The sequence below is a fragment of the Nyctereutes procyonoides genome, unplaced genomic scaffold (genome assembly GCF_905146905.1).
Source record: "Nyctereutes procyonoides isolate TBG_1078 unplaced genomic scaffold, NYPRO_anot_genome, whole genome shotgun sequence".
NCBI lineage: Eukaryota > Metazoa > Chordata > Mammalia > Carnivora > Canidae > Nyctereutes > Nyctereutes procyonoides.
In genome coordinates this window covers 21,778,496-21,794,971 of record NW_026575145.1, presented here as the reverse complement: position 1 = coordinate 21,794,971, position 16,476 = coordinate 21,778,496, and the positions used below count along the sequence as shown (strand labels likewise).

General features: G+C 41.9%; 1 non-coding gene and 1 pseudogene across 1 annotated transcript; both read left to right on the top strand.

The window, feature by feature from the left end:
- The first annotated feature begins 4,924 nt into the window (after window positions 1-4,924).
- On the top strand, window positions 4,925-5,461 carry LOC129499394 (mitochondrial pyruvate carrier 2-like; annotated as a pseudogene).
- Window positions 5,462-15,709: 10,248 nt separating this feature from the next.
- On the top strand, window positions 15,710-15,813 carry LOC129499586 (U6 spliceosomal RNA). The gene has a single exon (XR_008662408.1). It is a non-coding gene; the product is annotated as a U6 spliceosomal RNA (small nuclear RNA).
- The last annotated feature ends 663 nt before the right edge of the window (window positions 15,814-16,476 follow it).

Here is a 16,476-nt window from a genome sequence, read left to right as displayed (position 1 = left end):
AGGCATAAACAGGCAGTGCTAGATCAGCCATGCAACCTCTGGTCCTCTCTTATACTATTTTGAAAACTCCACAAGGACCATTTCCAGGGGTAGAGAGGGGCCTTATACGACTATAGAGTGGTCAATCCACCAAGAGGATAGAACTATTCTAAATGGATATGAATCTAACATCAGAGAATCAAAATCCATGAAGCAAACGCTCACAGAGCTAAACGAAGATGCAAATTCATTATTGTTGCAGATTTCAAACACACTTTTCCCAGTGATAGAAAAAAATAGATGGAAAATGAACGAAGATATAGAAGTTTTAAACAAACATTATCAGTCAAGTTGACCTAATTGATGTTTATAGAGTACAACACTCCAAAACAGGAGAATACACACCCTTTTCAAAACACATTTTCTTTCTTTCTTTTTTTAATTATTTATTTATGATAGTCATACAGAGAGAGAGGCAGAGACAAGGCAGAGACACAGGCAGAGGGAGAAGCAGGCTCCATGCACCGGGAGCCCGACGTGGGATTCGATCCCGGGTCTCCAGGATCGCACCCTGGGCCAAAGGCAGGCGCCAAACCGCTGCGCCGCCCAGGGATCCCGCAAAACACGTTTTCAAACATGAAATAGTCATCGAGATTCTGAGTCATATAAGTCTCCATAAATTTAAAAGCTCAAAACGTACACAAGAGAAGTAAATTAGCATATACACTTCTAATTAGGAATTAATTAGAAATCACCGAGAGAGAGAGAAAAGAAATCACAAGAGAAATATACATTAAAAATTCCAAGTTAAAAGCATATTTTAAAAATAACACATGGACCAAAGAAAACCTTGCAGAAAATGAATGTTTTTGAAGTGAATGAAATTGAAAGCACAACACATCAAAAATTTGGGTGTGTATTTAAAGCCGTGTTTAGAGGGAACTTTACGGCATTAAATGCTTTTACTATAAAAGAAGAAATAGCCCAAATAAAAAAAAAATTGAAACTTCTACCTTAAGAAACCAAAAAAAAAGAAGCAAAATAAACCCAAAGCAAAAAAGAGGAAGAAAATAATACAAAGCACACCGGAAATCCATAAAATAGGAAATAAACGAACAATAGAGAAAAATAATGAAATGAAAAGCTGCAGTAGGTTGAGTAATGGTCCCTCAAAGATGACCATGACCTGGGAATGTTACTTTTTTTGCCAGAGGGACTCGCAGATGTGATTTTTTTTTTAAGATTTTATTTATTCATGAGAGACACACACACACAGAGGCAAAGACACAGGCAGAGGGAGAAGCAGGCTCCTTGCAGACCCCAATGTGGGACTCCATCCCCGTTCCCGGGATCATGCCCTGAGCAAAAGGCAGACGCTCAACCGCTGAGCCACCCAGGCATCCTATTGTGATTTTTTTTAAGGTTTTTAAGCCGAAGAGATTATCCTGGAATATCGGAGTGGGCCCATTGTCATCATAAGCATCCTTATTAGAAGGGTCAGGAGAGTCAGGGTTAGAGACACGATGGTAGAGGCAAAAAGGTGGGACATGGAAGGAGGGGTCATGGACCAAAGAAGGCAGATAACCTCTAGAAACTGAAAAAGTCAAGAAAGTGCATGTCCCCTCAGAACTGCCAGAAGGAACCTGCCAACACCTTGGCTTCAGCTCCATGAGACTGATTTAGGACTTCTGCCTTCCAGAACCATACGGTAATAAATCTGTGTTGTTTGAAGCCACAAAGTTTGTGGTAATTTATCACAGCAGCAGTAGGAGATGAATACAATAATCCTTTGAAAGATCAATAAAATAGATAAATCTCTGGTCAGACTTACCAGGAAAATAAGAGAAAATACGAATTAACAGTATCAGGGATGAAAAGGGATTACTCCACATGTTAAAAGGATATTAAAATAATGAATGACATGTGTCAGTAAATTCTACAGCTTGAGTGAAATGGACAGTATCTTGAAAAGATAGAAATAACTGTAGTTCAGTCAAGAAGAAATATATAACCTAAAATGATAGAGGAATAAAGTCTCTTTATGAAAGAAATTGAATTCCTAATTGCAAATCTTACAACAAAAACAGCAACCACAAGAAAATTCTGGGCCCAGATGGCTCCACTGTGAATTTTTCCAAACATGTAAAGAAGAAATAATACCAATTTTACAGAAATTCTTCCATGAAGTGGAAGACAAGAAAATACTTCTCTGCTTATTTTATGGGGTCAGTGTAAGATAATTTGCCAAAATTAGTCAAAAATATAAAAAAAGAAAACTATAGGCTGATATTGCTCATGAGTATAGGTGCACAAAATCATCAACCCAATTTTAGTAAACTGAATCCAATTTATATATAAAAAGGATAATACATAATGACCAAGTAGGATTAATCTCAGAAATGCAAGGTTGATTCAATATTAGAAATAAATTAATATCAGACATCATATTAACAGGTAAAAAAGACTCTCACAGATGCAGATGAAAAGTTGGAAACTGGAAATTCTATTTCCAACCCTGAGATGAAGACCTGAGCTGAGATCAAGAGTTAGGTGCTTAACCGACTGAGCTACCCAGCCACCCAGGCACCGAGGCATTTCAATTTAAAATGAAATTAAAAAAAAATGAAATGAAATTTTAAAATATCATTTACAATAGCATTGAAAGATATGAAATAACTAAGATAAATTTAACAAGATACATGAGAAATCTATACACTGAAAACTGAAAAATGCTGCTGAGAAAAAAAATTTAAAGGCCTAAATTAGTAGAGAGATTACCATGTTCATAGGTTGGAAAACTCAATATTGTTTCCCTCCAAATTGATCTGGATGTCCCAAGCAATACCAATAGGAATTCCTGTAGGGATTTTGTAGAAATTGACAAGGTGATACAAAAAAGTATATGATAATGCTAAGGCCTAGAATAGGCAAAAAAGTTTTGAAAAAGAAGAATAAAGCTGGAGGACTCACGCTAATTTTAAGACTTTCCATAAATCTACAGGTAATAATGATAGTGGGGTATTGGCAAAAGAGCAGACATGTGTATCAGTGGACCAGAATAGAGTTCAGAAAGAGACCCACACAAATATGAGCAATCAATTTTTAAAAATATTTTATTTAATTATTAGAGAGAGAGAGAGAGAGGATGTGCACGAATGGGGGAGTGGCAGGGGGAGAGGGAGAGAATCACAAGCAGAGTCCCTACTGATGGGGCTCCAACTCACAGCCTTGAGATCACCACCTGAGTGAAACCAAGAATCAGATACTCAACAGACGGAGCCACCCAGGTGTCCCTGAACAATTGATTTTTGACAAAAGTACTGAGGTAATTCAATGGAGAAGGGACTTTTTTTAAACAAATGGTGTCAAAACAAACTATAGGGGGGGAAAATACTTTGACTTTTCTCTCACACCAGATACAAAAATTGACCTGAAATATAAGAGCTAAACTACAAAATTTCAAGTAAAAAACTTGAGAGAAAATTTGTTGTGACCTTTAGGTAGGCAAAAATTCTTTAGATGGGAACTTGAACATCAAATTAAAAACTTCTCTTTAAGTGACACTGTTAAGAAGATGCAAAGATAAAACGCAGCCTAGGAAAAGATATTTGCAAAACATATATTCAGGAAAATTATTTGTTTTCAGAATATATAAAGAACTCTTAGGATTCAATGACAAGATGAGACAACCTGATTTTTAAGAAATAGGCAAAAGTTTTGAAGAGACACTTCACAGGATAAGACAGATATTTGGGAAATAAGCACATAAAGAGATGCTCACCATCACTAGTCATTAGGAAAACACAAATTAAAACCAAATTGAGATAATACAACATACCATTAGGGTGGCTAATATTAACAAGACTCTCAGAATCAAATGACAGGAGATCATGGAACAACTTTCACACAGTGCTGGCGGTAATGCAAATGAGAACAGCTTCTGGGGAGTCCAGGTGGCTCAGGAGCTTATGCATCTGCCTTCGGCTCAGGTCATGATCCCAGAGTCCTGGGATGGAGCCCTGCATCCAGCTCCCTGCTCAGTGGGAACTCTGCTTCTCCCTCTCCCTCTGCCCCTCTCCCTGCTCGTGCTCTCTCTCTCTCTCTCTGTCTCTCTGTCTCTCTCTCAAATAAATAAAATTAAAAAAAAATCCCCTCTCTCCTTCTTCCTTTCCCATCTCCAATCATGCACACTCTCTCTCTAAAAAAAAAGAAAAATGAGAAGAGCCTCTTTAAAGAACAGTCTGGCAGTTTCTTAAATAGTTAAATATATACTTACAATATGGCCCAGAAATTCCACTGCTAGGTGTTTATCCAAGAGAATCAAAAAAATATGTTCACAGAAATACTTGTATGTGTGTATTTAAAATTGTCCCAAGCTTGAAACTCCCCAAATGGCCATTAACACTGGTAGTTGGACCAATTTTGGTACATCCATATCATAATATGATTCAGGGATAAAAATGAGGTGCTACTGATACATGCAACAACCTGGATGAATCTCAAAAGCCAGATCTAGAAGACCACATACTCTATGATCCATTTATTTATTTTTTAAAAAGATTTTTATTTATTTATTTGACAGAGAGAGAATAAGCACAAGCAGGGTAAGCTGCAGGTAGAGCGCGCGAGAGAAGTAGGCTCTTGAGCGCGAGACCTTGGGATCATGACCCGAGCTGAAGGCAGACCCTTAACTGACTGGGCCACCCAAGTGCCCCTCTATGATCCATTTATATAGAACTCTAGAAGACAGAGAACAGATTAATGAATCCTGTGGCTAGGGAGAGTAAATAGACTTCAAAAAGACACAAAGGAAAGTTTTGAGGGATGATGGGAATGTTTTCTATCCTGATGGTCATGGTGGTTACATGACGATACATTTGTCAAAATCCATCAAACTGTCTCCTTAAAAATGGTGAATTTTTTTTCTTTTCTGGGCCCTGCCCTGATGGGCTTGCAGGAGGGCAGGCTGAGTGGCAGGAAGGGCACCCTAGGGGAGAGGAGGACACCAGGCACGGTGGCAGGAGGAGGTGAGGTGTGGCCTTCGTGTCAGCCGGGGACTGGCGCTCAGCCACTCTCCCACCTGGCCGTCCGCGATCACTCCTCCGCAGGGACAGCAGCCACTGGTGCCCGGGGCCTTCAGGCCACCTACCACTGGGTCCTTGATAAGGTGGAGCTCCTGGTGCTGGAGAAATTGAGGCCAGTGTACAATCACTGGGTAGGTCCCCCAAACAGCTTTTTTTTCTCCCTGGGCTCCTATTACAAAATGGGGACTGGTGTGTGCTGGGTTGGCTGACAAGGCCAGACCCGCAGAGCAAGTCAGCGCAGCTCATCCTGCTGTTGTGAGGCAGTAGGCTTTATTTGGCCAAGATACTCACTTGTAATTATTCGAAAAACCTGGAGTGTATCTGCTGTTAACCTCTTTGAGGGGCTCTTTCCTATTTGGAGATACAACCAAGAACTAAAAGGTAAAGTCAACAGATAAGAGTTCCTGACCACCTGAACAATCTAGCTGTGGCCGTTACTGCTGGGACTAAATTGATTTATTATTTTGTGATTGATAAATGTTAATGTTTGGAAGGCATAAAAAAATCAAACTGTATCCTGGGAGCTAATACTTGATTCAAAAGAAAAATAAAGCAAACTTTTTAAAAAAGATTTTTTATTTATTCCTTTGAGAGAGAGAGAGAGCACAAGCAGGGGGAGAGGCAGGGAGAGAGGGAGAAGCAGGCTCTCCATTGAGCAGGGAGCCCGACGTGGGGCTCAATCCCAGGACTCTGGCATCATGACCTCAGTCAAAGGCAAACAGATCCTTAACCATCTGAGCCACCCAGGTGCCCCTAAAGCAAGCTTTTCATTTAAAAAATGGTGAATTTTATTGTATGTAAGTCATGCCTCAATATGGCTGATTAAAAGAAAATTTGCTGCCTTTTTCTGAAGAAAACTAGGGCAAGAGAGAATTCAAATCCTATGCCACTGCTGCAGAACAAGACATAGCTTGAAGGGCCACTCGGAGCCTGGACCATTCAGATGCTGAGGAGCTACAGGTCTTGAGGAGGACGTGTGGGATCCTTGTGTCTCACTGGGCCCCGGGGCACAGTTTTGGAAGCAACGGTAGCCTCCGTTCAGGAATTTGCTGAGAGTGATTTTCCAGCTGAAATTATGTGAGATAAGGGAGAAAGCTTCCGGAGGAGGCAGGCTTCGTGTGTCTGTGAAATTTCAGAACAAGAAACAGTGACAACCACCCCTGTGACAGAGCCCTGAAAATGCCTCTTCCCGAGAGCTAGTGGGGACTGAGTCACATGCGCTTCAGCGGTGGCATGCTGGAAACACAGGGCTTTGAGGCAAATGGAAATCAAGATGTTTTCAATATGTTGGGTTGGAAATGAAGGGACCATAAAATAAGAGCCAGTGCTGGGGACTGCCACTGCTAAAGATTTGGAGACTTTCTTAGAGGGGAGCCAGGTGTCAAGTTCCACCTTTGAAGTGCTAAAACAGTAGGCATTGATGGCCTTCCTGTCCCCTGCCTGTAATAAGGAGAAATGTGGTGCCACAGAGCATGTTGTTTTTCCAACAAAGACATAGAATGAGCAGCATCACGGCAAGAGTGCAACCAAGGATTCTGCCCATTTCTGTGTATTTGTCCCCTCTCAGGTGTTGAATCTTGGTTATGGCCTTTTGGCGATTATAAGTAGAGGATTCTGGGAATGTAATTTTGCCTGAGATACCTGCTAACTGCTAAGGATTGATGTGCTTTCTAAAATAAGTGGGTTCAAGGGGAGCCTTATTTTAGCTTTCTAAAATAAGTGAGTTCAAGGTACAGTTAAGGATGGGACTCCTGATTTCTGCTCAGGTGGTGATCTCGGGGTCGTGAGATCGAGCCCTAACACCAGCTCTGTGCTCAGCATGGAGTCTGCTTGAGATTGTCTCTCCCTCTCCTTCTGCCTCTCCTGCTCTGTCTCTCTAAAATAAATAAATAAGTGGGGTGAAGTCTGGTACTTTGATATTCATTAGTGTTGTCTTTGCTCTTAGAAGTGAGGCACAGATGAGGACAGCTGAAACTTTAAGGTCCTAAGAGAACTACTCCTCTTCCAGGGGAAGAGAACTCGCCTGCAGCTGCTAAAAGAACCACAGTCCCATCTAAATACGGGGATTACTCTAGATGGGCTCAGAAGAATAAGCAATTGAGGAGGTTGAAATTTGGAACTTTCTTTTGACTTTTAACATAGAGGCGAGATAATTTGGTTGTAGACTTTCCTAGTCAGGGGATTTCATTTTGGAGTTGTAATTTCAACCTGGGAAATTTGGGAGAAGGCATATACCCAAATTGGAATATTTTTATTAACAAATTATTTAGTTTCATAAAGAATCCCTAATGAGCTCTTTTGGCAATGTGGCTGGACCTACTGTAGGGTGGGAGACAGAATAAGGAGTGCTCTAGTCCAGTATGGCTTTTGAGTTTTTAAATTTATGTTATGACCCACTATGTAGCTTTCTGTGGACAAAAGTCATTACTGTGCATTACCAGTCTCATGAGAGAGTAGTGCTCAATATTGAAAGAGAAGCCTCATGAAGTGGGGGCTATACTATTCCCATAAACAGCGGATTCCTTCCCCTGGATGGAGTGCCACACCTTTGCAAGACCACAGAATTAGGGTTTAAACCCAATGGGTTAGAAGGAAAACAAAAAACTGAGGAACAATAGGAGGAAACACTCCTTTCTCTTCTTCTTTTTTTTTTGATAGGTGTGATTTTAGTTTTTTATTTTATTATTTTTTAAAGACTTTATTTATTTATTCATGAGGGACACAGCTAGAGAGAGAGAGGCAGAGACACAGGCAGAGGGAGAAGCAGGCTCCATGCAGGAAGCCCAACATGGGACTCGATCCCCGGTCTCCAGGATCACGCCCTGGGCTGAAGAAGGCGCTACACAGCTAAGCCACCAGGGCTGCCCACTCCTTTCTCTTCTTGACTCCAGTGCTCATCAAGGTTGAGAACCATTGCAGGAGAGCGGTGATTCACCATGTAGGCACTTGTTAGAAATACAGATCCTTAGGCCTCAGACCTACTGAAGCGGAAACTCCTAAATGGGTCAGGTAATCTGTGTTCATAACAAGCACTTCTTCCTTTAGTTCCTTCTGGTTTCTCCTTCTTTGAAAACTGCCTACCTATGGCAAATATGCTGCTTTGGCCTATCATCCCCACTATCCACTATGTGGCAAATCGGAAGGGTGGGCACTGTCCCCAATCAGAGAGGCTCTAAGCCCAGGAATTTTAGTTTAGAAAACAGTAATGAGTTTATTCACCTTTCATGCCCATGTTCCCAAGAGCTCTATCATTAATAGCCATTTTCCATCTGTCTGGCTCCTGTGTTTATCTCTCGCTTGGTTGGTTCTGAACTTGGGCAGGGAAGAGGGACGATGTTTATTGGGCCCCCCTCAATCATGATCTTTATGCTTAATCTAGATTCAATGTGGCCCATGTGCCATCCTTGAATCAGGCTCATGAGGCTGTTTGAATCTTATTTAGCACCTGCTCCGTGAAGGTGCTGGGGTTTATGAATAAGGATTGTTAAGCCAACAAATTATTTCTGAGGTTCTGCTGTCTGAATGCCTTCACCATGTTCCTACATGGCTCCACTACCAGGAATTCATGTGTTGCAACAGAATCAAGGAAGAGAATATTATTCACATTATAGGCTGGAGACTCTCTGTCAGAAATCAGTCAAGAATAAGAAAGGATGGGGGCATTTGGGTGGCTCAGTGGTTGAGTGTCTGCCTTTGGTTCAGGTCGTGATCCTGGGGTCCTGGGATCAAGTCCCTCATCAGGCTCCCTGCAGGGAGCCTGCTTCTTTCCCTCTGCCTGTGTCTCTGCCTCTCTCTCCGTGTCTCTCATGAATAAATAAATAAAATCTTAAAAAAAAAGAATAATAAGGGACAAAGAGGTTAGTTCCTTATGTTTGTAACACCCAGATATGCTTCCAAAGGTAGTGGCTCATGTCAACTTTTGGATTCTTTAGGGAAAAGACATAGATTATACTATTCTTCATTCATGAGCACAGATAATCAAGAGTCAACACCCCTTGGGAAAGATCTAAAATGGAAGACATTTCCCAAACCAGATAGAGGCAAGCAGCTAGGAATTGTGTTCAACCTGATTTCTAAGTTTTATGAGTGCAAACATGTACATTTCCCCTCCCATGACAGTATTTTGTGATTAACTTTGCAATTTCCTTTCTTTTTATAGCCTTTGGGTTTCTAAGAGTAAATTAGCTGTATGTCAATAAAGTCTATATTTCCATTATTTCAACCAAACTGTGCCATGTCCTAAGGTTAATTGTTGAAGTTTAGATGAGGACACAGCCCTAGGGAAAAAGGTAAAATATGAGGATTGTTAAGTGCAGGCTTTTGTGTATCATTGACTCTTTTCCCAGAGATTGGTCCCCTAACGTTTTCCCTAAAATAAGACTGATGCAGAACCAGGCATTATAGTCATTAACATGTGCAACTTGGAAACAGAAATAATCTAGCATGACTGCCCACTAGATTATGTGTGAGCTGGCCTAGCACTGAGGCCCGCCTTCAAGATGGTTGTAGGTAAGTGACAAGGCCAGTCTCTCCTTGGCTTATAAATGTGTTATGCTGATAGATTTCCAAAACTTCCTTTATAATCAATAGTTGTTGAGAACTTAAAAAACTTTAAAAAGTCATTTCTTCTTTTAATTTGTAGATGGTATAATTTTGAACCACATATCATAATACAAGTGAGAAATTATCGAAAATTAAGAACATTCAGTGAGGTAGCTTGCTTCGCCAATAGATAATTGAATCTATAATTAAAAATAACTTTCCTCTGGAAAAGCAAGAACCAACTAGAAAAATACAATGAAAAAATGATTTACAATAGCAAAATACTATGGAATTTACACAGAGAATATCAGAAAAATTGACTCAGGAATCTAATCCTTTAATAAATGAAAAGGCATGTTTCTGGATGAGAAACAAAATTTGTAAAGTTGTTAAGTTTTCCCCAAATTGTTTATGGGATTAACCTGTTTCAATCAAAATCCCAGTGTAAAACTTTATTTTAAAAATTTTTTAAAAAAAGATTTTATTTATTTATTTATTCATGAGGGACACACACACACACACACACACACACACACACACACACAGAGGCAGAGACACAGGCAGAGGGAGAAGCAGGCTCCATGCAGGGAGCCCGATGTGGGACTCGATCCCGGGTCTCCAGGATCACGCCCTGGGCTGAGGGCAGGCGTTAAACTGCTGAGCCACCCAGGGATCCCCCAATGTAAAACGTTAGAAAACCTAAAAAGAGCAAAACTGATCAAGAATCTTTACAATGATACACCACAGGATCAGTCCTGGGAAGGCACTGCTGGCCTTGCCTCTGGGCAGACAAGTCAGGAAAGTCTGGATGACAGGAGGCCAGAGATAACATATCTCCACTACAGTGAAGACCCTGGAATCCCGTCTCTCGAGGGGCAATGTGAGTTAGCCGCTGGAGACAAGTTCTAAAAATAAAACAAAGTCGTCTTATCTGTGGAGATTAGGCCTCCAAGTAGCCCACAGGCGCATTTAATCCACAATTTGTCTGCAATTTACAATACAATACTATGTATACCCGTTTGCAGTGGAAGTACTCTCATTATTGCAGCACTTGTAATTCATCAAACAAAAGAAACAATGTTGGATAGAAGGGAAAGATAAAATTCTGGACAGGATTTCTATGCCCTTTCCAGTGTGCTAGAATTTGATGACACTGGTACCTTTAGGGTAGTTTTCTTTTACTTAGTTTCAAGGGAATTTTAAGTAATTCATTCTCTTTTTTTCAAAACAAAATGCTTTTCAAAAGGAGGAGAAAATGTTTCCCTAAGGTAACCAGGCCAGAATTAAAGGAGAGAGCAGAAGGAGGGATTCGGGTAAGGGGTGTGTGTGTGTGTGTGTGTGTGTGTGTGTGTGTGTGTGTTGTTGTGACAAATAGCATTGCTTACATAGAATTAAATGAGTCTGACAGCTGGAAAGTCCAAATAAAAGTGGAGAGTGTAGCATGGGCAGTCCGCCCCGAAGAAATTTACAAAAGAAGAGAAAGAAAATTTGGTTGAGCGAGATAGATACATAATTTCTTTTTCTTTTCTTTCTTTTTTTTTTTAAGGATTGTTTATTTATTTATTTGAGAGAGAGGGTGAGATAGAGCAAGGGGGTGAGGTGGGGGCGAGGGGCAGAAGGAGAGAGAAGCTGGGTTCCATCTCAGGACTCTGGGGCCATGACCTGAGCTGAGCCATCCAGACACCCCTAGATACATAATTTCTTAAATTGCCCCTAGATTGTGTTGACCAAGAACTGTGTCATTTCTTGATATGGAGGACAACTCTAGAAATTTCCAGGAGGCTGCTTAGCAGGTGCTTTGCAAATGCCCATTCATGCATAGGAGAGCTCCTAAGCTGAATGCTCATAACTAGGAGCATGCAAATTGATTTATGTATCGGCTAAACCAGGTAAGTTTTAGCAATGCCAGTTCTTTGTACCCTTGGGTATTATTTGGAGGTAAATCAGAAGCTTCTAGATCCTTATGGTGCCTTGTAGCCAGTACTGAATTTTTGTCCTGGCTTGATTTCCCCCTCTTTGCATGGGCTCAGCCAGTATCTCTGTGTCGGGGCAGTTAAAGCAGAGGAGGGTGGGGGGCAACTCCAACCTTCTTACAAATTGTTCATGAATTTTCAAGTGTGCCTGTTGGGCACTGATAGTGGCAACCTCCTTAGACCTCCTAGTGGATAATACCCTTGGACACGGTTGCTGGAGAGGCAGTAAATGAACTGAACTCCTTGTCCAGCATGTCAGATCAAAAGCAAACAGGCAAGGCTGTGCCAAGTTTAATTTACAAAATAGCCCCAAGGAAATGAATGCAAATGTAAACCTGGCTGCTCTCTGTGAGGATATAGGTGGTCCCTATCTGTTCTGTGACGACATCTGCTGCCCAGCAAACCGTCCTGGCGCTGAAAATCAATTTGAGCAAAGGCAGATATGTAGGGGTCAGCACTCAGGTAGGAGCTGTCTATCATCGCCAAGTGTCAGAGAGAACCTCAGCTGACACAAGACCAGAACTACCATAGGATTCGCTTCTGAATTGCAAAGAGATAAATATGAAATGCATACAGCTTATAGAGATTCACGATTAGCAATCAAATTCCTTTTGTAAATAGAATATTGCATTCCTCCTTGCAATGCTGTGCCTTTTGCTAGCCAAGTCTCACAGGCTGGGTTAGTTCTGAGTCACTCAAATGAGCTTCTTGAGACTTTCAGAGGAAAGCCCCAAATCCAGCTGAAAGAAGCACAAACACATTTAAGTGGAAAATTGGATCCTCCTATCTGAGGGCATCTTGCATTTCCACTTTGGCTTACTTATTTGCAAATAAAACTTTCTACAGAAATCTTATGGAGAAATTCAACAATAAGGTTTTATATTTATTCCTGTGAATATCAGCAGTGCTGAAAAGTCTTATCCCAAAATTAACAAAGAGGAGCCATCCTGATTAATAATCTTTTGTACTTAGAAAGCCCCAAGCAAGTTTGGGAAATTTTGTGATTAACCCAAATGTACAAATATAGAGCACATTTTGCTGCATTTTGGGTCTAATCTGAACTATCAGAGTCAGGGCCTTGGGACACTACGGTGTCATTTTTGTGAAGGTAAAATGATTAGCAGTGCCCTGGCGTTCACAGTGAGCATCCGTTCTGATCTTTTTCCTTTTCTTCTTCCCCTCTACCTTTTGTATTACTGTTCTGCCTCCTTTCTCATCCTGGGGAAGCAGGCTTCCAGTCACTCCGATGATGAACTGATGATTAATGGGGCCTGTCCCTTTGAGGATTACTTTGTCTTCTTCCTTCCTGTCAAGTCCCCTTAGGTTTCAAATCACAGGCCTAAGGATAATCCCCCACTCCCCATCTTTTATCCCCTCTGAACATCTCTGGCACCTAGCTTTGTACAAGAGCTAACACGGAATTGGCACAATCACTTCATGAAACTCTTTGGAAGTATCTGTAGCAGCTGGTCGCACGCGTGCCCTGTGGCCCTGCAGTTCTCTTGTGCATGCGTGCCAACCGAGACGTGCATGCGTGCACAGGAGAAACACGTGTGCGTTCTCCTGTCAGCGCTCTTCCGGATAGTAAAGACCCGGAACTGACCCATCATAAGTAGTCAATGAAAAATTGTGGCATATTTATAAATAAATACAACAATGAGAATGAACAAACTGCAACTAAGGATGTGAATTACCTTCACAAAAATAATGTTGAGCCAAAGAATCCACACACAAGAGTATATACTGTGTGTGCATTTCAAAAAGAGGCAAAACTAATTTAAGATGTTGGAAGTCAGGATAGTAGGAACGGGGGTCGGATAGTAGGGGCGGGGTCAGCTAGTGACAGGAAGGAGACAGCACCAGGGCTTCTTAGATCCCAAGATGAGCTGTTTCTTCGTAAGTGCTGGTTATATAGTTGTGTTCGTGTTGTATACTTTTCCATTTGTCTGTTATGTTACAATAAAAGATCTTTTACTCTGAAAGAAAAGGATCAAACACCGAAAATCATTCTGAGATACCTTCATGTTTTTCCAAAAAATGTAACCTTTCCTGTACAAAACTTTGTCACCAAACAGCAAGCTCAGTTCTACCACAGAACCAGCTACCCTTGGCTATTATCTTAGTAGTCACTGGTGGGGTTTTGCACCTAGCTAAAAGCATTTCTAGAATTGGTAAGTGCAATACCTACAAAAACCCAACAAATACTTGAGAGCCTCCTGCGCGCCAGGCATTGTGTCAGTTATGGGGGCTAAAACAATGGACAAAACCCAGTCATGCCCTCAGAGAACTCCTTGTCTATTCTATTTCTAGACTTCCCTACTCTCCTGCCTTGCTCCACCCTGGGCCCATCCCACACACTGTGCCGAGCCTACCATGTTTCTCAATCTTCCTCTCTTTCCTCTTGTGAATATACTAGCTTTCTACTCATGGAACCATACTTTGGTGGAGTTGAAATTGCTGGGACACCGAGGCAAGAAGCCAAGAAGCCACTGGATTTCATATGTCTTTAGTCACGTACCCTTCCCATCTTCCAGATGCACGAATCTCTGTCGTCTCTACTCCTGTCCAGCTACTCGCTGCCAACACTCAGCTGGTACCCGAAAACTCAGCTTGGACATGTACAACTCTGGACGCTGTATTAACCTTTTGGGTCACGATATGACCAGTGAGCAAAGTAGCTCTTAGAATTATATCCAAGTGGCAGAAAACATTCAGCCATCACCCAGAAGTGCTCACCAGTGAAGTAAGAATTTCTCAGAAATATGCCTGTTGTTTAGATGCTGAGGTATTCTAACTTGGTGGTTCCGAACCTCGGGCCCTTGGACCTTCAGGTAGGAACCGGATCCTTAAGTTATTTGTAGTACGTTAAAAAGCCTTCCAGAAATTGCACACGTCCCCGCAATAAGGCTTACAGGCTAGGTAAAAGGTGAGTGTTTATATTCGATTAGAAATAAATAACCTGTGTGTTGTATACTTGGTTATTGCATGTTGATCACAGGTTCTGATTGGTGGTTTATCACGACTTTGAGAATGAAAACTGGTAAAACAAATTAATAACTACTAAGCAGGTGGTGTTCTCCTGAAATATCGGCTTCAAAACGGGTGTGTGCATGTGGCGGGGCCCGAGGGTGTCCCTGGGGTTAATAAGGTAATAAAATGGCTTCACGGTAGTGAGAAATTGGGCAACTGCTGATCTAGTGTGAGGTGTCCGGCCCTTCTGCACGGCCAGCAGAGGGCGCGGGAATGAAATTACTCCTTCGAGCCATCCTTGTTTCAAGGGCACAAGTGAACAGAGGAGAGGACTAGGAGCAGGACGGTCGGGGTCGGTCGAGGGCCTCTGCAGGTTGGGGAGCGACCACCTGGCGATGGAAGTCCGTCCCATGGGAGAGCTTTTCAGTGGGAGACAACACGCAACAAGGAAGGAACAGGTTTTTTTTTGGTGGCAGTTCTGTTTTTACTATGGTCTATATTTGCCCATGATTGTTCAGCAACAGACGGTCCCGGTGTCTGTCCGTTTAGGGCATAGCTTAAAGGATAGGCCCAGCCCTGACCTCCTGAAGTGGCATTGTCACCAAGGAGCAGAGGTCTGAACACGCTGGAACAGTGAAGTCGTCTTGACATTTCTGGGCTTGGTTCTTCCTCCTCCTCTCCTTGCTCTTCCTCCGAGGGTGACCCTGATGGAATTATTTCAGGCATCAACAAGTTGGGAGGGAGGTTCTTTGTGGTTGGGGGTTATAAATCTCCCACTGCTTTCTGCCCACAAGGTAGGAGGAGCCTGCTTCCGCATCCTGAAGGAGGCTCTGCCTCAGGGAAAAACGGGTCAGGGCAGCCCCGACTCCCAGACTCCCATCGTTCCACTTCCTCCACCTGACTGATTATCTCTTTCTGGAGAAACTGAGCATGGGTCATCTTGTCTCACTGCTTTTTGTAACTAGGCATTCTACTGATTACTATTCTACAGATTCACGTTGAGTTTCATTAGGACACTTAACCTGCTTAATTATAAGAATTCTTGTACTCATCATTTTTTCACATTTTAGGTGTTCCTACAGTGTTCAAATTTGTTTACTCCAGCTGGATACTTGACTTTCAAACTGGTTAAATTTATTTGAACTTTTAAAAGTGGCTTTTGTGCTCGCTTCAGCAGTACATATACTAAAATTGGAATGATACAGAGATTAGCATGGCCCCTGTGCAAGGATGATATGCAAATTCGTGAGGCATTCCGTATTTTTATGAGATCTGCTGCCACTGGGGAAGTGGATCTCATAAAATTTCCTGGGTCCAAAGTCAGCGGCTCACACTGCCAACTTGGAAAAAGCAAAGGCTAAAGAACTGGCCACTAAACTGGGCTAAGTGGACACTGTTGAAATTTCTGTACATAAAAGTAATAAGTTCTCTCTCAGCTAGTGTCCAAAAAAATGTGACTTTTAAAAATAAGCACTCTGTGACTGGAATTGTAACCCTCGCATTCTGAGTTCACATAAGAGAACCGGAGTGGGCAAGCCACCTGGAGATGCTACCCCTTCTGTGGCTTCCCTAACCAAAGAGGTCTTCCTCACATGTGAATACTTCCAATGATGGGGTGGGGGAGGAAGCTGTAACTCGCAGGGAAGATTTTCTGGTCATGTGATATTAGAAATCCGCTTCTTTGAATTGTCCAACAATAGATGCAAGTTCTCCCTCTCCATTGTCCAAATATTTGAAAATTGCTATCCAATTTTCCCTTTGATTTTCTTTCCTGGAGGCAGAACATCTCAAGATCTTTATTTTTATTTTTTAAAGATTTTGTTTATTTATTCATGAGAGAGAGAGAGAGAGAGAGACATAGGCAGAGGGAGAAGCAGGGTCCCTGCGGGGAGCCCCATGTGGGACTCGATCCCGGAGCCAAAAACAGA